We start from the raw sequence: 6,789 nt of genomic DNA, 5'->3' as shown, positions 1-6,789 counted from the left end.
TAGATATGCTACCCTAGGCGGGTGCTGGTCCTTGATGGGCAACACACAGTTATAGCAAAAAATGTTTCACAAATGATGTCTGATATGGTCTAGTTAAGATTAATAAAATCACACTGCTTAGAAAGAATTATCCATTGACTCAGTCAACAAAAGTTTTTTTTTTTCGAATATTAAAATATAGATAAAATTGTTTGGCGGCCGGGGGGGGGGGGGACTAACTTGAAATAAATCAAAAAATATCTTCACATTAATCGTTCTTCCCATATACTTCAAATTTGTACTTAATGCCTTTCTCCTCCTGGACATCAGAAAGAACACCTGGGTATTCTGGCAGAAGTTTATATTTCTCCAAATCAATTTCTGGGAAAAATGTGTCACTTTCAAATTCATGCATCACCCTTGTCACAAATAGTCTAAGATGGCCTGGTTTGTTCATGGCTTCCTTATAAACAGAACTGCCCCCACTGTCCAAACCATGTCCGCTTTATTTGCTGATTCTGGTTGCTCAGTAGGTTTTAAGGCATCATCCAGACTTTTGGCAAGAAAATGAGCTCCTTGTGGAGGTTCCTTGAGGTCTCTGCTGAGAACTATATTAATTCTGTCCTTTAAAGGTCGATTCTTCTCAGGAGTGGAGAACCATGTCTTCCTACCCATAATAGCCAAATTCTGTTTACCTTCCACGGAGGAGTTCGTGGTCATTCTTTGGAAATACTTGAATTCATTCCTGAGCGGGGGCCAGGGCAGGTCCCCGTTCCTGCCGATGCCCGTGTTCTGGGACACGGCGACAGTGCGGTTCAGCGTGCGCACCCTGGCACCGGGGCACACCAGGCAGCCGCTGCCCGCGCCCCAAGTTAGCCTGAGGACCTTGATGGAGGAGCAGCCGAAGACCCATGATCCATCCACCCGGCAGAACAGAATCAAGTAGCAGACGTTTCTGTGTGTTCAATGCTTGTGCTCGAATTCGAATGAATAAAGCGGGACTCGAGGTTGCATATGTGATTACAGTCGCATGAAAGAAAAATCTGAGGTTAAAAAAAATCTAGAACATCAAAACATCTTTGTTCTGGTTTCCCTTTCTACTAAGCTAAACGTATTGCCTCAAAACGTGCAAGTGGCAACGTGCATGTGACCTGGGTCAGCAGAGTGGTGGCCGGGCCACGGTGTGGCCGGGGTGGCTTTCCCCGACCAAGGCGGGTCCCTACCTGGTGGCAGCCCAGCCGGAGGGTCGGGTCGGGGCGAGGGGAGCACCAGGAGCCCAGCCGAGAAGCTCTGCTTCCCCCGCGGTGGCCCAGGGCCTCGTCCGCTCCCTCGTCCACCGCAGAGGGGCTCTTACTTCCCGGGCCTTTGGTCGGGTCCCCGGGTCCTCTGGGAGGACTGTCCCCTGCCAGCTCGGGAGGGTTTGCGCCGCGGTGCACGCATCGTGTCTCCTGCTGGCCCGGCTGCTTCCGGGCTCCGGCCACCAGCGCCCCGCGGGGAGAGGTCCGAGGTGAGCGCCCCAGACGTCCAGCCCACGGGGATTCCGGACACCCTCGAAGGTGGATGTCGTGTGGGTGTGACACAGACCCCGTTCCAGCCGCCTCTGTGGCACTTCCCTCCACGTTTGCGGTCCTGGAGTTGGTGGATGCCTTCCAGGATTACGGAACCACCGGGTTTAGGGGATGCTCAGCGGGTCACTCCTGCCAGGGGTGCCCATGCCCAGCCCTGTCCCACCTGGGGCTCACTCCATGTAGATGCCACCCGCCCCCTGGGGCTCACTCCATGTAGATGCCACCTGCCACCTGGGGCTCACTCCGGGTAGATGCCACCTGCCCCCTGGGGCTCACTCCATGTAGACGCCACCCGCTGCCTGGGGCTCACTCCGGGTAGATGCCACCTGCCACCTGGGGCTCACTCCTCCATGTAGGTGCCACCTGCCACCTGGGGCTCACTCCATGTAGGTGCCCCCTGCCCCCTGGGGCTCACTCCATGTAGATGCCACCTGCCGCCTGGGGCTCACTCCATGTAGATGCCACCTGCCGCCTGGGGCTCACTCCATGTAGATGCCACCTGCCCCCTGGGGCTCACTCCATGTAGATGCCACCTGCCCCCTGGGGCTCACTCCATGTAGATGCCACCTGCTGCCTGGGGCTCACTCCGGGTAGACGCCACCTGCCGCCTGGGGCTCTCCCCGCCGGGGCCGCCGGGAGCCGGTTGCTGGCTAGCCGTGAGTGGTGTTCTAACCAGGGCACTCGGGCCACCCGGGTGAAAGTCCCGACACCTGAATCCACTGGTGGGCCCACAAGTGCCTCCACCGGACAGGGTCCTCTTCCTTCGGTCACCTGCTGTGCGAGGACCGAGGCTGACAGCCCCCGAGTCACGGGCTGGTGGGGACCGAGGCAGATGAAGCCCGGGAGGCGGAGGCTTGTGTGACTCTGTCACCCCTGAACGGAGGCTTTACTGCCCCCCCCCAGCAGTGTGTCATCCGCCTGGGGGCCTGCACTGGTGTCCTCCGGCTGGTGTCCCGGGAAGGAGGTGGCGCCCTGATGCCCGGCCCGGGGGCTGCAGCGCTGCTGCTGTTAATAAAAGCGAATTAAAATGCCGCCTTTGTCGGGAGAGCCCGGCGGAGCTGCCGTGTGCTCCCGGGTGCGGGAGGCCCGGTGCCACCGCAGGCCCTGTCGCCGGCCCCGCCACGTGTGCCCAGAGTTGAAGGACCATGCGGGTCCCACGGGAGCAGCTGCCACCCGTGGGCCGCTCCTGCCCCCTTCACCACTGCTTCGCAGCCGAGGTCGCGAGGCCCCGGGGCACAGGGCCCAGCCCAGGGGACAGCGCCGGCACAGCCCACCTGAGGCTGGTCCTGGGGCCCTGGGTCCCCTGCTCCCCGGCAGTCCCGGCCGCGCTGGCCCCCGGAGCCCCAGGGGCCACCGTGAGAACCGGCCCCCAGGCACCCCGACCCGATCCACCGTCCTGCCGGGGTCGCCCTAGAAAACATCCAGAAGGGCCATGCTGCTGGGGACGGGGCTCTGGGGCGGGGGGGGGGTCGGTGCCCAGGGCAAGAGGTGGAGGAGGGAGGCCTTGGAGGGAGACGCGAGGACGGCACAAAAGTCCAGACGGAGGCTTGAACTCGCAACGGCGTCCTGGGCAGAGCCGGTATGTCAGCGACGTCTGGGGGGAGAAAACCAGGGGAGCAGTAGCGGGTGTAGGGGGACCCAGGGGAGGCTGCCGGGCTGGGCTGGGTAGGGGCCGGTGCGCCCAGGGTCGCGGGGTCGAGGCCCGCCTCAGGCTCCTCACTCGGTGGGGCGTCTGCTTAGAGCCTCTCTCCCTCTCTCTCAAAATAAATCAAGTAAATAGTTTTTAAAAAAGGATTTAAAGGAAATTCTTAGTAAGGGTGTTGGGGTCTCCCCTTCCTTCTGAATGTCCCAGAAATGTAAGTGCAGGAGGGTTTGTGCGTGTGCCCTCTCCTCGCCGCCGCCCTCCGGGGTGAGCCGGGGCCCACGTTCTTACGACCCTGCCTCCCCCCAGGAAGCCCCCACCCGCCGGCCTCAACAGCTCCCTAAGAAATGAGGATTAGGAGGAGGGAGGTTTCAAGGACTCAAAGGACTGGACTCTTGGGGCCTTTTGCTGGAGTCTGGGGAGACCGCGGCCCGGGCCGCGATGAGGGTGGCGGGAGACCTTGGAGAACTTGCCCGACGGTTCCCATCACCCTTGGTCGGAAGTGACCCTGGGGTGTGAGGTTGGGGTGGCGGGAGGAGGTGGGCCCTACCGGGGGAGGGGCGCCCCAAGCGCAGGCAGGGTCCCCTGGGGAGGGTGGGGTTGACTCAGGGCCAGGCCTCATCAGGGCTGGGGGGCTCGGGGCGGGCATGCAGGAGAGGCCTGGGACTTGGTCCGGGGAGACGGGGCATGGCTGCCCGCGGGGTGGGGGGCCCCCAGCACCCCTACCAACTCTCAGTTGCTCCAACAGGAGTCGCCACGTGAAACCCCCACCAAGGCACCGTTCGTTTGCCAGTTCTGGCTGCGCTCACCCACTCTGCAGATCCGGCCCCCGGGGGGGTCCCCCTCTGCCCATAGTGGCGCATGCTCCCTGCTGCAGGAGGCGTTAGTGGGCAATTAGAACATGACCCCCAAGTCCAACTGGGAATCTGGTTCACGACGAGCAGGTTCACCGACTCCCGAATCCGTGAAACAGTGGGTGCCACTGGGGTGGGACAGAAGTGGAATTTAAGACGTAGACGGGCCAGATGGGGTTCGCTGTACCTTGGTGTCAACGGTTAATCTTTTCATCCACGAATATTCGCAAATACTTTCGGCAACCCCGTGCCTAGTAGGGGACAAACTGGTTTAACAGGCGGAAAACCTGAGATCTAGTCCTGGTTCTGTCGATTGTGTCGTCGTCTTCCAGAATGACCGTCTCTCAGGGCAGCCCTGACGCTCTGTCCTTCGTCGGGCCCCCGGGTTGAGGCGTGAGCTAGGCCTGTCCTGTCCTGTCCTCGCCGACTTCAACTAAGAGTCAAATTGGAGAAAACGCCCGTTTGTTTCCTTGGGTTGGGGGTGAGGCCAGCTCGAGGCTTAAGAGCACCAGGAGCTCAGTAGAGCCTTGTCCTCTCGGTGGGAATGTGCGGGACAAATGTTATGATGGTTCGTTTTTGGTAAACAAGAAAGTTGGCCCAGTTAGCAGAGCCCCACAGTGGAGCTCAGTCCCTTCAGGGTCCTCCTCTTCTCTGGAGGTGGAGGGAAGGTTACATTCCTCAAAGGACGCTGTTGACCAAAATAGAGGAGACTGAGACTGGAATCTTTTCTTATAACAAACAGCAAACCTTTCTTGGTCTCTTCCGTCCCCATCCATCGGTTCTGATCCGGGCAGCCCAAAACAACGAAGGCCTTTTTTGAGATTCGGCCCTTGATTTTATGTGACAGTTGAATAAAATTATTCAATTATTATTCCCGGTCCTGTTTCTACCTTCAAAGGTAATGCGTTTTGTAGCTACGGTAGAAAGTTCTTCTAAAGAATTAAAATTCTGATGGAACGAGTGTGAACTCTGAGTGGGTCATCGACGATTTAATCAAGAATTTAAAATCTGATATGAAGGTGACTATTTTGTGCAATTGCATTAAATAAGAAAATGATAATAAATAATGAAAATCCTTTACAGATCGTTTGTGGCTTGTCAGTGACATTTTATAGTCCTACTAGAACCTAATTTTCTTTCTTTCATTCATTCATTTATCTCTTTCTTTTCTTTTCTTTTCTTTTCTTTTCTTTTCTTTTCTTTTCTTTTCTTTTCTTTTCTTTTCTTTCTTTTCTTTTTTCTTTTATTGTCTTTTCTTTTCTTTACTTTTTCTTTCTTTTCTTTCTTTCATCTATCTATCTATCTATCTATCTATCTATCTATCTATGAGCGACCCAGAGAGAGAGGCAGAGACACAGGCAGAGGGAGAAGCAGGCTCCATGCACCGGGAGCCCGACGTGGGATTCGATCCCGGGACCCCGGGGTCACACCCTGAGCCAAAGGCAGATGCTCAACCACTGAGCCCCCCAGGCGCCCCTGAAACGTAATTTTCATTGGATTATCAATATAAAACTTATCCTTTCACTAGTTCCTGGTCCCTCCTCTCATCTTCTGGCAGAGTTTTCTCTATTTGTGCCCCCCCCCCATATGCTCAGGAGGTTCCCATCCTGAAAACCATTAGACCCTGTCCCCGCACTGCCCCGTTTCCCTGTCCGCGCTCTGTCCTTTCACCCCTTGCTGCCTCCGTTGCTCTCTTTCTCCACAGCCACCTTCCCCGTCCTCCTCCTCCCTTCTCCTCCCCCCCCGCCCCCCCGCAACCTCACTCACCTGGTGGGGTGACCGCGATGTGTCTGACACTGTGGTGAAAACAGGAATGTGCTGGAAAGACCGGGCTGTGTCCTCATGGGGCCCAATATTTGGCACAGAAGACAAACACTTGATAAACAAGGGGTGGAGTCGTCTCGTCCTCACTTCCTACCTCCAGCTTATCCCCACTGGGCTTGATACTCCAGCCCAGGCCAGCCACGACCGCTCGGTTCCAAGAGCAGTGGACCTTTTCTGTTCCACTTCTAATGTCTCATCGGAGTTCATCACATCATTCTTCTGGAAACTGCGTTCTCCTTTGCTCTGTGTCCCCATTCTTCACTGGGTGTCTTACCCCCTGGGCCCTTCTGGTAACTCTTCTTACGCTCCTCAGTGAAATAAATGGGTGGCATTTCACAGTGCTCTGATTAGTCCTTTTGTAATTTTTCTTTTTTTTGATTTCCTGGGGCAAACCTACCTGATGCCGTGCGTTCTGCTGCGACCCACGTGTTCGATCACACCCATTCTCTGAAGGATGGGCCCCATCCGCTCACCTGCTTGGCACCATCCTGTCCCGAGCTCAACAGGCTCCAAGCTGAACTCATTATCTTTAAAAACTATGCTTCCTGGCTGATTTTAGAGAATTCCCATGCACGCCATCACCTAAACTGGGTCGTAAAGAAGAGCAGCAAGGTTTTCAGGAACCGGCTTTTACAGGTGGGAGTCAGTGAGATTTCAAAGAGCAGGAAGAGCAAGTGCACAAGCAGCGGGGTCCCAGGTCCTCTAGGCAGGGGCTGCACGAGCCAAGGCCCAGAAGCAGAGCGCGATCGCGGGGCGCACAGGCTGGCAGGGAGCGTGGCAGGAGGGAGGTGTGTGCGCTGGGAGGTTGGCGCACGTCACACCAGAGCTGTCGTAGGTCACCAGGCAGCTTGAGCTTTATTCTGGTGACGTGGGATGCTTGGAGGGATTCTTCAGCAGGGAATGGCCTGGGTTACACCTTGTA

The 6,789-nt window shown here is 56.7% G+C and overlaps 1 pseudogene; it reads right to left on the bottom strand.

Moving 5' to 3' along the window:
* Nucleotides 1–209: 209 nt before the first annotated feature.
* LOC112934878 (dihydrofolate reductase pseudogene) lies at nucleotides 210–807 on the bottom strand (annotated as a pseudogene).
* Between the last annotated feature and the right edge of the window lie 5,982 nt (nucleotides 808–6,789).

Source organism: Vulpes vulpes, chromosome 3 (assembly GCF_048418805.1).
Source record: "Vulpes vulpes isolate BD-2025 chromosome 3, VulVul3, whole genome shotgun sequence".
NCBI lineage: Eukaryota > Metazoa > Chordata > Mammalia > Carnivora > Canidae > Vulpes > Vulpes vulpes.
Note: the sequence above shows the minus strand (reverse complement) of the source record. Positions and strands in the feature narration are given on the sequence as shown.